The following is a 17438-nucleotide window of genomic DNA, read 5'->3' on the forward strand; positions in this document are numbered from 1 at the left end:
GCCAATATTTGCTCTAGCCGCCGCCTCCGTAGAGCAACATGCTCCCTTAGTTCTGGTTTACTAGATATTGTTATAAATATTGTTTATTGTTTAACTTTGTTCAAGTTGAGACATTTCAAAATGTCAGTTTTTGTGCATTTTCCCTGATAATCAAGTAGACTCATAGTCAATTTGTTCCATTATAATCAAATCGCAATATTGTCCACAATAATCGCAATATGACTTTTTCTCCAAATCATGCAGCCCTACTTTCCGGACACGGTTTACATCTACACACCATTAACTCAAGGATCCAGTTTGGTTTCTTTTACCTTCTTAAATGAGGGTTAATGTGCACAATTGACAGAATTTATTGGTAGTGTTTTCATCACGTTTCACTCAATCACAACTCAGAATAGAGCTCCATGTCGCTGCAAAGTTTATCCAGGAAGAGGATTGTAAGAGGATTGTAAAAGCTGTTAAAGTTCAGTTGAATCATCTCCATTTCTAATAAACCTCATAATTATTTGTCTCAGCATGAGCAAGGTCCTTTGACTGATGTTGTTTTTGCCAACAAGGAATTTTAGAAGGACTCGCTTGATGAGTGCAAGTTGTCTGGTTCAGTGGCATATTTTAAATCACATTTAAGAACATACAAAACAACAACCCTTGAAGACATGGAGTATGTAACATTGCTGGCCTCATTTATCTGTTAAATAAATTGCTTTTTGTAATTTAGAGATAGGTGGCTTTAAGGTAAACGTTCCTTATGGCTTTATTCAGACATGGCAGGACGTTTACAGAAATAAAACATATGCACGCAATATTTGGCACCTGTTGCATGAGAGGTAAGAACAGTGGGGAGTTGAATAGTATATTCAACTGGGTGTGTGTACCACCCACTGAAACCAAGCTTTTGTCTTGTTAATCCGGAGGGCGAGCTCAGCTGGGTGCAGTCAGTCTTAATGCCCAACACCTGTGTGCAATTAGACTCATACTACTTCAGTGAAACCTACCACTGAAGTGTCAGTTTAAGCGTTGACGCGTCGAAGACCTACTTGGGTAAAGACCAGCGAGTCTGCCTGTGCGAGTCCACTGAGCAAGGCCGCCTACAAGAGAAGCTTTTTCCCTTCCCGAGGCACACCTACTCACCTAAAGCTGCCAGCTACAACTACACTCAGGCCATGTGCTACTATACTATTCCTATTGTCTCCGGTCCACGCAAGAGGTATCATGCCACCAGCCACAGAAATCAGGCACTCCTCAAGCCTTTAAAACGGGCACCACCCACATCTGTTTACTTGTCTGTTGGGTCATGGAACTGCCAGTCGGCAGTCAACAAAGTCGACTTTATCACTGCTTATGCTAACACATTATCTTTTGGGCTACTGGCGCTCACTGAGACCTGGATCAAACCAGAAAACTCTGCTATCCCTGCTGCGCTGTCCACCAATTACTCTTTCACCCATACTGGGTGGGACTGGGTTCTTAATTTCCAACAAATGGAAATTCACACAGCTGCTACCCCCGAATCAATATGCCTCCTTCGAATACCATGCTGTCTTTGTGTACGCTCCGGTAAAGGTCTCTGTGATTGTCATATACCGTCCACTAGGACAAATGGGTAACTTTGTGGAGGAGCTAGACACACTGCTGTCTTCAATACCAGAGCATGACTGTCCCCTACTTGTCCTCGGTGACATGAACATTCACTTAGACAATTCGAACTCAGCAGACTTCCTGTCTCTGATTCAGTCCTTTGATCTAACACAGGTTCTCAGCCCCCCGACCCACAAAGCTGGCAAGGTGCTTGACCTCAACAGTCACACCTCTACATGTGTCAGACCACTATTTCATTCAGTTCACCCATTGAAGAGCCCATTGTTCCAACACTGTTGGTCTCACACCGCCGCAACCTCCGCAACCTGTCTCCCGCTCACTTTGCCTCAGTGGTAGCTTCCGCTCTACCTTCCCTCAACACATTTTCCTCACTTGAGGTCAATGATGCCACACAATCTGTATGCTCTACACTAAGCTCGTGCCTGGAGCCTCGAGCCTGTGTCCTCTATCCACCAAGCCTGCTCGCCCAAACCAGTCCCACCTGTGGCTAACTGATACCATCCGTGGGTTCCGTACTGAACTCAGAGCTGCTGAAAGAAAATGGCAAAAAACCAAAGACCCCGCTGACCTTAAGGGCTACCAATTGCTCCTATCCTCCTTCTCAACAAGCATCAGTGCTGCCAAAACTGCCTTCTATAGCAGTGCCACTGATTCAAGGAAATTATTTTCCACTTTTAAAGCGCTACTAAATCCTCCTCCACCTCCACCACCCACAAACTTGTCTGCTGATACATGAGCTGCATTCTTCACAGGCAAAGTGGCGGCTATAACTAGCCAATTTTCTGAAACATTCAAACTCAACCATTGTGGCAGTCCTACTACATCTTTTCCTCTGCCCTCCCAGATCAGTGGTTCTTCACTCTCCTCGTTTACTCCTCTCACAGAGAGCGAAGTATCAGGACTCTTGACCCGTAGCCGTCCAACTACATGCCCACTGGACCCGATTCCTACGAATCTCCTCCAAGCCATATCTCCTACCGTGGTCCCGACAATCACTCGTGATAAATACTTCTCTGGCTTCAGGAACCTTCCCGACAACTTTCAAAAGGGCTCGGGTTACACCCTTGCTCAAAAAGCCCTCACTTGACCCAACTCAAGTTGAGAACTATCGACCAGTGTCTCTTCTACCATTTTTATCCAAAACTATTGAACGGGCAGTATTCAAACAGGTCTCAGAATTCCTCTCACGGAATGACCTCCTAGATCCATACCAGTCTGGTTTTAAGAGTGCCCACTCTACTGAAACGGCTCTTCTGTCTGTAACAGAAGCCCAAAGGTCAGCTAAAGCTGCAGCCCAATCCTCAGTTCTTATCCTGCTTGACCTATTAGCTGCATTTGACACAGTCAACCACAGGATCCTGCTATCCGCTCTCTCAGCAATGGGCATCTCGAATAAAGCACTCCTGTGGTTTGAATCCTACCTCTCGGGGCGTTCCTACAATGTTTTGTGGCAAGGACAATTATCCTCCTCCCACTACCTCTCCACAGGGGTGCCCCAAGGCTCAGTGCTAGGGCCCCTTCTCTTCTGAATTCACACCACCTCACTGGGGCCGATCATTCGTTCGCACGGCTTCTCTTACCACTGCTACGCAGACGATACGCAACTCTACCTATCCTTCCCGCCAGGCAATCCCACTGTCTCGGCGCGGATCATGGACTGTCTCTCGGACATATGTGCATGGATGAAGGCTTGCTACCTTCAACTAAACCTCTCTAAGACTGAACTCTTGGTCATTCCAGCCAAGCAATCTTTCCACCGTAACATCAAACTACAAATTGACTCCTCAACCATCACTCCAACCAAGGTGGTGAGAAACTTGGGTGTCATGATTGATGACCAGCTGTCCTTTTCAGACCATGTTGCTACTGTCTCTCGGTCATGCCGCTTTGCTCTAAACAACATAAGGAAAATCAGGCCCTACCTCAAGCAGTATGCCAACCAGCTTCTGGTACAGGCCATGGTTATCTCTCGCCTCGACTATTGCAGTGCCCTCCTAGCAGGTCTTCCAGCTTGTGTGGTGAAACCCTTACAAATGGTTCAGAACGCAGCAGCGCGTCTGGTTTTTGATCAGCCCAAAAGGACTCATGTCACTCCATTACTCAGTGACCTCCACTGGCTCCCAGTGGCCTCCAGAATCAAATTCAAGTCACTAATGCTTGCATACAGAGTGACTACTGGGTCTGCACCCATCTACCTAAACTCCATAATACAAACTTACGTTACTCCTCGGCCGCTACGCTCCTCCAACGAACGCCACCTGATTCTGCCATCCCTTCACACAAAGCAATCCCAGTCCCGGCTATTCTCATCTGTGACACCATAATGGTGGAATGAGCTACCACACGCCGTCAGAGCAGGGGCGTGCGTCCCTCTCTAACTTCAAGAAGCTCTTGAAAACTCATCTCTTTGAGAACACTTCCTCTTATAACACCTCTAACTCTTAACCTCTAACATGCACTTCCTGTGCTCTACTTCTTCAATCCCCTACAATTATCTTGTATTGATTGCACTTTTTTGTTTTGATTGCACTTTTTGTTAACTCTTACTTCCTTCCCTAGGTATTTACCCCATTGATGTGATATGTACTATGAGCTCTTACTAGTATTTATTGCTGCTCTTACTAGTATGTCTTTTCAGTTTGTAGATCTGTATTTGATGCTCTGATGATGCTTGTATGTTGTTCCTCAAATGTAAGTTGCTTTGGATAAAAGTGTCTGCCAAATGAGTAAATGTAAAAAATAATGATATGAAGGGGAAACATTGTTTTCAGTTCTCCCAGAGGTTGCATCACAGATGTATTTTAAAACTTGTTTTGCCTTTGAATCCTTAATTAACATTAACCCACCTCCCACAATCCTATTATTTATTTCTCATCAATTGCATCATTTATTAGAGAGCTCTGACACATTATAACTGTTTTAGAAAGTACACAAGCATAGACCGGCAAGACGTCGGGACTCTCGTTTAATTCATTTTTGCTGACATGCTGCATGTGCTCGTTATGCTGGATATTCATTTATTCACCCATGCAGTTGGCATGACTGAAAATTGAAAATGTAAGGAGGGAGACAGCTGGTCTGATTATTACTGAAGTTGTGCAAGGTTTTTATTTTTTTGGTAATCTTTTTTGCCCCGGTTGCAGTGAGGGGTAAATCCTTTTTAAAGACTGATCTGACATGAGAAGAATCTACCTACCTACATGAAATCGTCTGACATGAGATGATACTTAAGTGACTATAATATAACTCTGATCTTAATAAGGTGAAGACAAGAAGTATTTAATTTTTCTCTGTGTATTTAAGCGCGTGCTGCTGGAGCCTTTACATGAATCTGTCATTCAGGTGAGATGTGTGTTTCTTTAAAGCAGCTTCCGTCTTCTGAATGCTGCCATACTACTGCAGCACTGTGTGTAGTGGGGTGTTAGACCAGACCTACCTTCAAGAAAGAAAGTTCCTATAGCTGGTGAAGGAGGTGAGTTTCTGTTTTACGCTGTGCACTCTGGAGCATCCCATAAAGGTTTTATGTGGTTGTGTTTGTGGAGTTCATGGAAGCTGTTTGACTTCATCCTGGTGTTCGTGAAGGTACTGCTGAATTGGTTTTGCAGTGTGTACGGTGACATCATCATCTTTAGATTATTGGAACATTACGAGGTAAGACTGTGTCCAACATTAATGATACTTAGTTGTGTTAAAACAAAAAATCTTTTTCCCCTGTAACATAGAAGTGCTGTTTGAATTCTATGTTACTTAAACCACAGTTTTATAGGCTTCATAAACTTCCTGTTGATTCGGTGAGTTTAACTGAAGGCAACTGCACGGTTTTTCCATGTTTCTCATTGTTAGCCAATTAAATTGAATATTTGATATGTTCAAATAAAACATTTTCAGTGTATAAGCACAGCAGGTCATGCCTTGTATCCACCGCCTGTCTGGTCTGACCCAGTGCGTGTCCTTTGCCCAGTCAGTTCCATTTGCTAATGCAAACAGGAAAATAGCAAGCCATGCTAAAATAACTGTAGATAAAGGTAAGGCTGTTTCTCACAGTAATATTAGCTTGTCACTTATGTGAGGCAGCAGAGGCACAGCAAATGAATGGAACAATTTTAATTCTTCTGTTGAATATTAGGCTACCTAGATCGTGTTAATTTAAACAAATTATATGAATTACCTCAAACTGGCCCTAACCTGCTGTTTGGTATAACCTCTGCAAAAAACAAAATTCACATTGCTTTAAAAATTTGTATGAAAGTAGTGCCTGCCATACATATTTTTAAAACTGACACATACTCACTAGTGTTTGATATTCAGCTGAATCTGACCCAGCTGTCCTTGAAGTTCTGATTTTGCCCTTCCTCAGTGAAAATGTAGTGCATTTAAATGGTTTATTCCCAAAACACTATTAATGCAGTTTAGAAATGTCATCATTGATGATTCTGAATTTGATTCCGAAATCTAACACAATAAATCGGAAATAATTCCTCTTTAGTGTGAAATATGCTGTTTGCTAAAACCCTGTGAAACTATTATTGTATTAGATTGGAGATGTGTTTAAATCTAATGAATATGTAATGTGATAAAAACTGAGAAAGGTTAGATGTGCTAATCTATGCAGTATTGACTTCACGCTCTCTGACACTAACTAAATGTTGAAATGAGTGACAGCTACAGTATTTTGAAAATACTTTTTTGCTTACTTGTTTCACAGTTACGCAGTGAATGGATAATGTATCATCCCAGCTATAAATGGAGCAAGCAGAAACAGGAGAATAAGAGACAGAGAGAAAGAGAAAGGGGACAGATCAGCCTCTTCTGTCTTTGGACTTTTAACCAGCACGGCAAATAGCTACGTCTCTGTGGCTCCTCTGAAAAAGCCAGACTCAATCCATTAAACTGGCAGGTGTGTGAACTCTATACAGCCCTCAGAGCTTCAAAGCAAAAGATATATCCTGATGCTTCCTCAAGGCTGAAGTGGAGATGTGTTGCTTAACCAACAAGACTTTAAGCAACTTGAAGATGCTGGATCTCCTAAATACAAATAATACATGGCCGTTAATTAATGCAGGGAAAAACCAGATTAATTTCATTCGATTGTGAAACATTGAAGACTTAACAAAGCAGCACTTCACAGAGAAACTCTGTTATTACACAATAACTGCACAAAAAATCCCCACAGACAAGCATAATCACTTTGTTGGTGTCAGATCTCTCAATGTTAATTTGCAACACAGATTTGTGCAAAGAACACAAGAACAAGAGAATGCAGCATAATGTTTTTGATGTATTTTGAATGCAACATCAGGAGTCTGCCTAAAACTGAACATGACACGATACCCTGAAGAGCCCTTGTGGTTGAAGGTTTAACTGCCCTGCCATTGTTAATCACTGTAGACAGCCGGGTGGAGACAGAAGACAGACTAGCTTGGGCTCGTCCCCGCTCCCAGCCAACCATTCAAAATGACAAGTGTCACTGTGCCACGGTGATATGTTTCCCCAAAAACCACAGCATGACTGCCTTCAGGAATGTACTGAACCTCTGTCATTTCTTTATTGTCGGTCAGTAGAGACACAGAATAGGCAAGCACTTCATATGAACCCATAAGTACATGTTAGACATTTGGTATTATCCAAATAAAAGCCCTGCAAATACAGTATCTCTTGCTTTTGTTAGGGTGCTGTATTGACTCTTGATCATTCAGTCTCTTATAAAGCTTTTGGGATTTAGAGAGCAGGCATTTACACTCGCTGCCTCCTCCTCATAACCCTAGGTCCTCTTTCTTGGCACTTACTCAGAAAAGGGAGCAGGTCCCTTGTGTCAGCACAACCCCTGGCGACAAGCCTCATTACATAACCCCTGGCAGAAACTGAAATATGCAGCAAATCTACAATAGCAAATAAGCAGATACCGCCGCAATGAAAGATAGCCTTTGATATGTCAGGCACGACATATTATATTTAGAAATTACAACATTCAGTGAGATATGGTTTAAAACTGCAAGAGATGAGACATAGTTGTATCATTTATGCTGTATCCTGTCTGCTTTGATATTGCTTTTTCTGCAAACCTGCAAATGAAAATGTGCCTTGTGGCTAAATTTGGCACATTTACACCACACTGTCATTAACCTTCAAATGGGAGAGAACGCGGAAATATGTGAAGAAAAATAAGCCATTCTTATTTTACAAATCATTAGTCTAAATAACCCATATTCATGATTTTCTCTTCCAAAATGTGACATGCATCTCAGTCTGTAAATAATTCTGTAACACAAACGATTTAGGATAAAATAATAGACAAAACAACCAATAACGATTACTCCCAACAAAACAGTATTGTAAAAAACAATGCAACTAAGCAGAAGATAACAAATTTCACACTATCCTTACTATACTGATGTCTGCATATATATTTGTCCATTTAATTAAAATGTGACATTCAGTTTTCCTTTTACAGTTTGGATCCCCCAGGATTTGCTGCCTCTTTACGGTATAGATTTGAAAAAGGGTAAGGTACTGTAGTTCTTATGATGTGGGGTGTATAGTGTTAGAGAGGGTGCAGGGCAGCCAAGGATTTGAAGTGTGTGTCTAGGTGTGAGTGTGTATGTGTAAGTGTAGAGCAGTAACAAAAAAACCTGCATAGGTGGAGGGATTTGAGAGGAGTCTTCCTGGGACAGGTGGCCGCACCTCCGTCTGCCATTTTATGATATTTCTTCTGTGTATCTTTTCTCTCAATCTTTTTTTTTTCACTTTAAAACATTATTAAAATATTTGTAAATATATTGTAAGACTGGTCTCAATCCTTCATTTAAACATTCATGTAGTTTAACAGTTAAATTCCATTGCAACTAAACCATTTGTGTGGCCATAAATAGTGGAAACGCTCTGAGCTAACTCGTTCTCATTGGCAGTAGAAGGTGAAGAAATTGGTTCTGTGCATTTTGTCAAGCCTCACTCTGCATTGACACATCTGTCCAGTGAAGCACATCCAGCATCAGTCGTTCTCTGCATACAGATAGAGATTTCTCCTCCAAATAACAATTTCCATTTGTTTTAACTAACTACCTGTGTATCCTTCCTACCAATATACCTACAGCTATATATCCAGTTTTGTGTGCTCCATCCACAGCCACAGTCATTTGTGCCTCTAGTGATGATGCTGCTGCAGATAATGTCCTCACTATGTATGCCCAATGCAAGTTCATCCTCTCTATCTTCCTCTCTTGATCGCTCACCTGAATCTGATCTGCCATTGGGAGACAAAACAGCTACCATCTCCTCTGTCTTCCCTCAATAACTGACAATGTTGACAGCAGTTCCCTGAAAAAAGTCACTGACATTGAGGGACATTGAATTGAACCTAATGTTCAGTCAAATTTAGTGCTGCAACTAATGAATATTTTCATTAGCGTTTAATATTTTTTCAATTAATCGTTAAGTGTGTAAAATGTGAAAAAGTAATGAAAAAACTAGTCTATTGTCTTTTCCCAAGGCTTCAAATGTGCTGTTTTGTCTGACCAATAGTCCAAAACCTAAAGCTATTCAGTTTATAATAATGTAAAACAGAGAAAAGCAGCAAATTCTTACATAACTGGATGGCTGGAACCAGAGGATGTTTTTGGATGATGTGTTTCTGCTTGAAAAACTATATTGACAATACTTGTTCTTTTTATACCCCCATTTGGGCAACGTATACAAACATTTCAACTAAAAATGCCAGAACAGTGCAAAAGTAAGAAAGAACACCAACATAAACTTAGTGCTTAAAAGCAGTATTTTCAAAACAAAATCTTTTCAGCAGGTTATAATGGTGGTGCAAGGTTATTGGCGCTTACTTCCGCAGTAGTGATGTTTTCACTGCAAGAAGACATGTTGAATTTAAAAACTGTCTGATAAACTGCCTCAAGCGATGTCACATGAGTCTCCATTAGTTGCGGCTGAAGACTACAAGTCTGAAAGTGAGCTCACCAGACCGTTGTGGCCCCTTCCTCATCTCCGCTTGAGGCTAACGGCTCGAGGTTACATTAGCCTTTACTAGCATAACACACCAAAATCCCTGACTGAACTGTCAGTTGTCAGGATTCATTGGGGTTAAGTAGGTGTTAGGTTTTGATAAGAAAGCAGGATGTGTGAAATAAAAAAGACAGTATATCTGGTTCTGCTGCATCGATTATGATTCTTTTTTTTTTACTGTCTATAGTGAGTTATATGCTAAATCAGAGAAGTACTCTTTTAAGTAATATTGTCGATATGGTGATTTTTATGCAAGACGCATGACATACAAAGATACTGGACCAGATGCATACATGATGCAATCTGAGCTTTAGGTTAAAATTTGAACAATTAGTACCCTTTTCATTTCAAGAACAAGATGAAAATATCGGCTCCTTGTTTGTTAATTAGCACAGTTGCCTCAGAGGACCATGGCTATTAAATGAAGGTAATTATCAGCCAGTGCCCCATGAAGGAGAAGAGAAGAGTGACTAGGACGAGGAGGCATGGCCAGTAACCTTGGCGATGATACAGCCAAGTGTGGATCAACAGGCGAGTAAACTGTTGTGGTAGAACCATGAGACCATAAAAAGTAAATAGACACCCACAGACAATGTTATTTTGTAGTTGTTGTCCAGCATGTAAGTTAGCCCTGAACGCGTCATCCTACCTGACAATGGAAAACACTATTGTAGCTTAGAGCCACATCTTGAGTAAATGAACTCTTACTAGAAAGGTCAGGCAAAAATAATTAACCTTTGTCTTTTCAAAAAGCTGTTTCTTGTCTATCGAGTACTCTGTAGCTGCAGCAGATGATAATAGTAATAACAAAAAAAAACACTGTTTAGAGTGCACCCTGTGATAATGGCATCAGACTAATTCAAATACTCTATAGTGTCTGTAAAGCACTGAAATGAGCAGGAGAAAGTGTTTTTACCAGCACTGGTGACTGCTTTATTCATAATAGTAATGTGACAGAGTGAAACGGGAAACAGATAAGAAGAACATAACAGTGAGAATTTTCATTCAAATGCATCATGACCTTTAAACTGAGTTTAAGGATTTCACATGAAAACATCCTCAGATACTCTAAACTGTTCAATTGCAATTCAGCTGTAATTTATTGTCTAACAGTGTGGGTGAGTTATGTGTATGGTCCTCCTGGGGCATGCTCTGCTGCTGTTATCTTTCAAAGAACGGTAAGCGTTATTACCCTTGCAGACGAGACAAACAAAATTATGACCCAAATCGAAGAAAGACCTTTGATAGTACTGAACAAAGCATAGAAAAAGAAAGTGGAGGGAGGGGGTGCCATCCTTTCCTCTCTACATCCAGGAACTCACAGAGGAAGTGTCAGTCTGTCAGAGGCTGGATATAATCTTCTACATTGAGACGCATGGAGGGATCATGGTGCCCTTTCACCGGTAGTCCTTGTCGTTGATTAAGGCTTTTCATCCTCCATTGGGCTTAGCTGCTGTGGGCCGCCCGCACTTTGTCTTGTGACATGCGTAATTTCCTCCTCACAGTGTCCCCATCTTGATAGTGAGCTAATAGAAACTCTCTCCAGATCCGCTTCTAATGAAGACAGATCCTCAGATGGCCAAGCAGTCTCATTTATATCACCGGCCCATCAGCTTGTTTTAAGTAGATTAGGCATGTTCCGTTGCGACAAGCAAAGGGAGGGGGTGCTAGTGTATAAAACTAATTTCACAAAGGGATTTTGCAGAAAATTATTTTCGTTTAAGCCCTATCATAGCACCACTGTAAGTTCGCTTGATCTCTAGGCATTGAGCAGATGAGAGGACTGTCAGCAGAGATTGAAAATTTGATCAGATTGTTGTAACTATTCAGAGAGGGTTTTCTAGCTGAGCAGAATAGGTGGCTGGATATTTTTTTTAGTGAATGGTAGGGCTGCAACTTCTGATTTTTGTCATTATCGATGAATCTGTGTTTTCTTGCTTCTGTCTACAAAATGTCAGAAAGTTACCCAGATCTAAAAGTGACATGTTGAAATGTCTTGTTTTGTCCAACCAACAGTCACCAGAACCCAAAGATGCACAGTTTACAATAATGTGAAACAGAAACAATTTCACATTCTGCCTCCCTGTCCCTCCCTCCCAGCCACATTTCCACTTTCCCAGGGCCCTTCATTGCCAAGTCCACCAGATGCCATCAGACCTTTCCACCTGTCCCAGTCACCTAACTCCCACATCCACCTGCTCACAAGTGTTTCGACTTTGTCTCATCAGTCCTGTTGTAAATAACCGGCCAATTTCTGCTCATTGCCTGCCAGATTGTCAATGTTTCTTATGCCTTTGCTTTGCAGCCATCTGAACCCATACCCTAATCTATATCTGGGGCCCATATGACGAATAATGTTCAACATACCTAGGATAACTATTCGTTATCAGGCTTTACTATGAACAATCGCAATCACGCAAAGTGAGTTCAACCCAGGGTTTCCCAATCCAGGTGGAAAGGGCTGGGGTGGTGATGGAGCAGTGGATGTGAGAGACCCGAGTTCTATTAGGAAAATTAGACAAATATGAAGAGGTTAAACACATAGGCACCAACAGACTGCAGGCCAAGGTGACCCAAATCCTATTTTTTGCCCATATGTTACTCGGATCTGATCTTTTTATCTGATCTCAGATCGGATCTTTTTATTACGGTGTGAACAGGCCAAGTCACATGGAATCTTTTCCAGTTGGGATTTGGACCACTTTCATATGTGGTCCAAATCCGATACAGATCGGATCTTTTTAAATGTGACCTAAGTCTGGACACTCAGGTCAGAACTGATGCAACTTTGACGTCACTCTAGACCAGCTGTTGTCACAGTCCTGCTGTAGACGGAGCTGCTATGAATGAAAAAGCTCCACAAAAGCCATAATTAATATGTGGCTATCCTTCTTCTCTACCTTGCTATCATCTGCTCACACATTCCCTTTCTTCCACCTGAAATCCCCCGGACCGCGAGCTCTCTTCTGAGTTATGTGCATCTCTACTTGTCTGTGCGTACACAGTGGAGAGAGAGAGTGAGGAAGGGAGTGAATGTGGGGCAGTTGCATTGTACAGCGCCAGAAACGGTAATGAAGGACAGAAAGTTGTCCGGAGGATTAGCAAGTATGAGCTAACCAGGGCTAAGCTCTGTTTGCTCACAGTTCACACTGGAATCTGATATGGATCACATTTAAACAATAATGTGAACTGTCAAACAAAAAAATTAAATTTGGGAATGAATGAATTGAATTGAGTATTAAGGCCTGCAGTCTGAACGTAGCCATAGTCTGTGCTAAAACCAACACACCTTCAGCTGCCAAATGCAGGAAACGCACAGACTGTGTGAATGCATAAGTTAACAGGCTTATAATATCACTGCCCCGTCAATAGGGCACGTGTAGATCTGACTATAATTACATTAATAAATGGTCATTCTAACTGAACGTAGCCAGGGGCACAGGAGGTAGAGCGGGTTGGCCGTTAATCAGAAGGTCGGCGGTTCAATCCCGGCTCCCCCAGGCTGCATGTCAAAGTGTGCTTGGGCAAGATACTGAACCCCGAATTGCCCCTGGCGGCTGAATTGTATGAATGTGTGTGAATGATAGTTTCTGTTTGAGCACTTAGGCTCAGTTACTACAATTCGTAGTGTAAAAGCGCTTTGAGTGGTCGAAAAGACTAGAAAGGCGCTATACAAATACGGAGCATTTACATTCCAACTCACTTTAGAGAACTTCAAAATCTGATTCAATTGTTAACCCATTAAAAATGTTCCAAACATTGTTCTAAATTAACTTCATAAAGCAACAACTGTATCTCAACCACAGCTTCAGTTTCCAACATTTACTGAAAACATGTACATTTAAATGTACATATGTAGATATGAAACTTGAGAAAATAAATATAAAAACCTAATTCAAAGCAGTGAGTAGGCTTACTGTCAAATCTTAGAAATACAAGGCTTTAGTGCTTCAATCAATCTCTGTTGCGAGGTCATCTATAAATGGTAAATAGTTTCCAAGAGAACTGATTGGTCAGAAGGCTGTGGTTTTACAGTGTTTATCTCTTATCTTGAACATAACATGCTCCTGAGCAGGTTACCTATTCAGTATAAGTTACTATAGTAATTCACCATGGTAAGAAGTGACCTCTGTTAGGAATGAAAACTCAGGGTTAAATCTTAAGTTACCTCTCTATCTTCAAATCTTCATAGTACAGGACCATGATCTGTTCCTTCCATTTTGTTGCCTGTTCCTGTGTTTTGACATGTTGCCTGTTCCTGACTTGCTCACCTTCCATGCCCCTCTTGAAAAATGTGTTTGTTTGGACTGCCATCCTGTTGCCAACCTGTTCATCTGTTCCTGTCGCTTTGAGTAGATTTCTCTTTATAATGCGTGCTGGAGAGTCTGTGGTTGAGTCCTTCTCCATTTGTTGCTGAAATTCAAGCAAATTCTCATATTTTGAAATCTGGAACCAGCAAGTGTTTGGCATTTTTGCTTGGATAATGACTCAAATGATTAATCCATTATAAAAATGGTTGCTGTTTAATTTTCTGTCAATTGATTAACCGGCAAATCGTTTCGGCTCTAGTGGATGGACATAAAAGTAATCATATGAAATAAGGAGTCTACTTACATTCAGATGTGGACTGTAATTATACATCATTCCAAATGAAAGTAATTGCAGAACTGCTTTTTGGTGCATTCATTTTCTTTCATTTTGCTCACTCTCAGAATTGGTTTGCTGCAAAATCATACAAATCCTGTTCTATAGACTGACAACAAAAAGCAGGATGGGGAAATACTGAAATTAAGCATCTAACTGGGACTGTAGAGTGTAGGTGATGGTTACATTAGACAAAATATGCCATGTCGTCCTTTGAGGTTGTATATTTTCATTACTCCAGCCACTGACATTAGCCTCTAATGATCCTGTGCATCCCACTCAATAAGCTCGAGGGGAAAGACAACTCTCTTTGGCAGAGCCTCTGGTTTATGGGGTTTGTTAACCAATATTAGCATTAATAATTCAGCTCAACCCCTTAATAGGTAAATATTTGGGTATAAAACTGCATTATGTCTTCACTGGTAATTTGTTTTTAACATTTGTTGTTCTTTTGCTGGTTTGGTATTGCCTCATGCAGAGCAGTACTGTGCTGTTGTGTAAGAAACTGGAATAAATTATGTCAATATTGCTATTTGTTTTAAAATATTAAAATAATAAAAATAAGTGATCAAGTGAAGTGAATAAGTGATCAGGACTAGACAACATTCAAAACTAGAATGGGCATTTCCTTAAGAAAATGCGTGTGAGAGCTGCCAGCTATTTTTTGCGATTGCTACCGCTGTCGGTGACTCAATGATGTGCTGCACACTTGTTCAGCAAACATATGTGTTAAGTTTGGCCCCCTTTTCGTTAACATGCTGTGAGCAGGGTTTTGTCCATCAATCTCTGGATCCGGAGCAAGAGCAAGACCTCCACCACTGGACTACTCAGATACACTGTGAAGGGAAGGCTACAGGCTAAAGTTTCTTTGTCAATCATGTCTTATTCTGACAAAAAAATGGCTCCTAAGCATCAATAGAAGGCATGTTTTGCTTATAAACATGTTTTCTGTGATGGCTACTTCACTGTTGAAGAATAAAATGAATGAACATACATTTATCTGACGCTTTTATCCAAAGCAACTTACAATTGCTATTCATGTCAACGTTTGCACACCTCCAGAGCAACGAGTGTTAAGTGTCTCCCTCAGGGACACAATGCTGGATGGGTCACAGTGGGGGATTGAACCCAGGCCTCTCACACCAAAGGCAGGCATCTTATCCATTGCGCCATCACAGCTATTGAGTCATCAAGCTATTAAGTCTTTCACAGCACAATTCTTTGGCTGTTCATTTATTTTATTCTTCAACAGCGGAGTAGCCATCACAGAGTAAAGCATGCCTTCTGTTGGTGCTTAGGAGCCTTTTTTTGTCAGAATAAGACATGATTGACAAAGAAACTGCATAAATGCATAAAAATATTAATACCATCAATACCAAATCAACCATTACAGATATCAGCAACACAGGTAATTGCACCCAACTCATGAAGATGTACAATTTGAAGTTGAAACCAAGTTTGTAGGACAAACGGTACAGGAGAAGATAGATGCCAAAAACGGCGGAATAAATAATAATAATAAAGAGCGAAGAGAACAAAAGTGAGAGCTGCAGCTCTCACACTAATAATAATAATAATAATATTATGCCAGTTATTTTCTTATTCAATTGTTTAGTCTATGAATTGCCAAACAACTAGTAAAAGATGTGCTCATCATGATTTGTCAAAGCTCAAAGTGATGCCTTTAAACTGCTTGTTCTGCCCAGCCAGCCCCATAACATTTTTAGTTGAAGTTCATGAAATTTCAACTAATGAATTCATCAACTTATCAGGTCGAATCTAGTTTTCATGTTTGTGTGACTTTCCTCAATTGGAAAAATAATCAAAATGTAAATGAATATTGAACACTTAATAAAACGAATGAACCCTTCAGAAGTGCTTTAATCCTCTCTGGATGGCTGTCAAAGTGAGCTGATCTGTGTGCAGTGGGATATTGAACTTTTCTTACAAAAGGAAAGTCTCCAGCTACTTGTTATAAATGTTCAATGATTGGGAAGGATATTGGAAGTTTGACTTCATTCAGGCGTTCATGAAGACACTCAGATACAGTACCTGTATGTTTCCCTCTTTATCTTTGAGTACTGGAAGATTGTGATGTAAACAATAAGCAGCATATTGGTCTGTTGTCTCACAACCATAAACAACAGAACACATGACTGAGATTAATGGGATTCCTTCCCATATCAGTACATATACCACTATATTTAACAAACATTAAAAGACAGAGCTCATTCTTCAACCTCTTCAAACTTTAGACCTATAGATTCAAATCTTAACACATTCTGGCTACTTACTATCTAATTTCATGAGGATAATATTACAACAATATTTCAATTAAAATTACTTGGATCCTTTGCTTAAGTTAAAGTACCAATACAACAATGTAAATATACTATAAAAGTCCTATACCAAGCTCCTCTCCTGTGGAATCAGGTCCCACTTTGGGTTTGGGAGAAAGACACCATGTCCACATTGAACCATCCCTTGATTATTTCTGCTATAGGCCTACTACATCCCAAGTCTCTTAATTGCATTCATGTTTCTCTCACTTGTGTCTTTTCCATGCAAGGAGAGAAGTAACAAGGGAATATGTTTCCTGTAGCATCACGTGAAGCATCACATGAAGTGACATCCATTTCTGATCACAGCTGGATCATCTGCCATTCGGCTCGAACACCTCTAGAGACTTTTGATGGAGTGTGTGTGTGCACTGTGCTAACACTAATAAAGGCACATAGTTATCACTGCCAGAGCAGCAATATTTTCTCTCTGTAGCTGTTACCTGTTTAGCAAACACCTGCCTACATGAATAACAACCTGCATCCTGTATTTATACTGTGTGTTGTGTCCTGCTCAGAGGCACAGGAATCCTTTCTACTGGCACAATGTGTTTATATTATTTATTCATTCATTCATTCAGTTTTTGCATCTGTATTTAATAATATTCTGATTGTGAATTCATTATTGAATAACCCAGAATATGATCACGGCGTCTTTTGAACATTGGAAATGATTTATTAGGCTAAATGTTTCAGGGGAAACTGAAATGATGTAACTCAAATCAAACCCTACAGCCTCACATTTGACTGAATGAAAATGACGAGAAATTCTGTTTTAAAACTCGTCTCCCTGACTTTAATTGTATCCAAAATAAACATTTATTGGGTAAATAACAGTTTATGCTGCAG

At 40.6% G+C, this 17438-nt stretch overlaps 1 protein-coding gene across 1 annotated transcript in view; it reads right to left on the reverse strand.

Annotated features, from left to right (window-relative positions):
* Nucleotides 1-17438, reverse strand: part of LOC119906262 (metabotropic glutamate receptor 4-like) — a 199466-nt gene that overhangs the window by 167995 nt on the left and 14033 nt on the right. The window lies entirely within an intron of this gene.

Source organism: Micropterus salmoides, unplaced genomic scaffold (genome assembly GCF_014851395.1).
Source record: "Micropterus salmoides isolate LMB-PRFRI ecotype aquatic unplaced genomic scaffold, ASM1485139v1 Ms_hic_scaffold_16, whole genome shotgun sequence".
Classification (NCBI taxonomy): domain Eukaryota; kingdom Metazoa; phylum Chordata; class Actinopteri; order Centrarchiformes; family Centrarchidae; genus Micropterus; species Micropterus salmoides.